Consider the following 1,996-nt stretch of genomic DNA (forward strand, 5'->3'; position numbering starts at 1 on the left):
ATTGTCAGTTGAACTTCTCTTTCATCTGCTATGTTCCTTCTTCAAATCATGCACCATTCCTTCAACTTCAAACCTATCTCTGATTCTTGTAATTGTTACTCTTGCTGGTGGTGGTGTCCGAAATATAACTCTCCAACATTGGCATACTGCACTCACATTCACTATTTTCCAGTAACACTTTAATACCCATTTAACGTTGTTCAAACGATAACGCCATGCTTGCTGACAATCCTGAATCAAAAGAAGGCATTGTTATGTGTTTCATCGACTTCTAATTTATTACCCATAAAATTGTATTTTTGTCTCCTTTAATTAAAGAGATATTCTGTTTCAAAGTGTGTATACATCATTTTGGGACACCCTGTACTAGTTTGATGATGAAAACATTTAGGTTCTTCCACAAACAATGCATCAGGTAAATTAAAATTTATATTTATTAATTAAAATTATATGAATTTTGGCAAATTATTAGCAATGGTTTTTCTTACTTACAATAATTATTAAAGCCTAAAATTTCTCCACTACTATCTTCCACATCCACATATAATTTAATATCACTCTCAATAATAACTTTACTTGAAATGTCATGTTCTTTAATATATTTATTAGACCTTTCAAAATTAATATTTTTTTCTAAACTATTAAACTATATTCCCAGTAAGTATTATTACGTTTTCTCCACCACAATATAATTTATCATTTCTAAGTAATATATGGTGTTAAAAAGGTATATAACAACCAACAACAGCACCATTTTTATAACTACCTCTTATAGAAACAGATACTCTTTTTTTGAGAATTGAAATGAATGGCTCATTTCATAATTATAAAAAAAATTATTTAATATTAATATAAACTATTTGATTAAATGAAAATTGATTGGGAACCAAAAATAAGAATTCCAGAAAAGACATAAAAAAGTAAACATGGTAAACATTTACCAAATTCTATTTGATGTTCTATAATAGGACTAAGTGGATGTGGTAAATCAACATTAATGATTGATAATTGTATTTTAGCTCGAGGATGGTAAACTAGGATAAAATTAATCATTAAATACTTATTCTTAAAGTTTAGAAAAGCAAAATATCAAGAATTGATGAAAATGTGTAAAAAAATTAATACATATATAGACAGAGACTTTGATTTTACTACATTTATTAATAATAGTAATGGAATTATACCATTAGATGAATGTAGACATAATTATGTTGCATTATTTGATGACTTTATTCTTGAAAATGAAGACATAGTTAAAGAATATTTTAGTACAGGTAGACATAAGTGAAATCATTGTCTTTATTCAGTCCAAACATTTTCAAAGATAAAAAACAATTAGTAATAGGTAGTCTTAATATTTAAAATGTTTTTCAGAAGATGATACAAATTTTTATCATACATACCATGAGTTTGTTGTTGCCGATTTAAAATTTGGTGATTTTTCAGGAATGTGTAGTAAATGTTGAAATAATGACAAATTTGGATTTATTTCAATAGATATGAAAGGAGAAATTAATGAAGGTAGACATAGAAAAGAAATTAAAAATTTTAAAGAAAGTGAAACATAAAATGTCATAAATAAAATACAAAAACACAAAACAAAAAATTTAAAAACATAAAAGGTAAAAATATAAAAATAAACATTACAAACTAAACTATTAATATTTTATCTTTAACAAATGTCCGCAAATTATGACACTGATTTTGTTTAAAAAAAGGTAAACAAAATAGAAAGATGAAGGAAGAATTTTTAAAAATTGAGGAAACCACCTAGAATAGAATATGAAAAATATAAAGAAGATTGATGAAATAGAAAATGGTAAATAAGGAATTCAAAGTTCATGTGATAATATATCAAAAGCTGTATAAGAAAATAAAGAGGGAGAAAAACGAATCGTTCTTTATAATCATCACAAATGCTAATGTAAATTTAATGATATACCACTGATTAAACAATATGATTATACATTAAGTAAAGTGGAAATACAAAATGCAT

Source organism: Schistocerca serialis, chromosome 3 (genome assembly GCF_023864345.2).
Source record: "Schistocerca serialis cubense isolate TAMUIC-IGC-003099 chromosome 3, iqSchSeri2.2, whole genome shotgun sequence".
NCBI lineage: Eukaryota > Metazoa > Arthropoda > Insecta > Orthoptera > Acrididae > Schistocerca > Schistocerca serialis.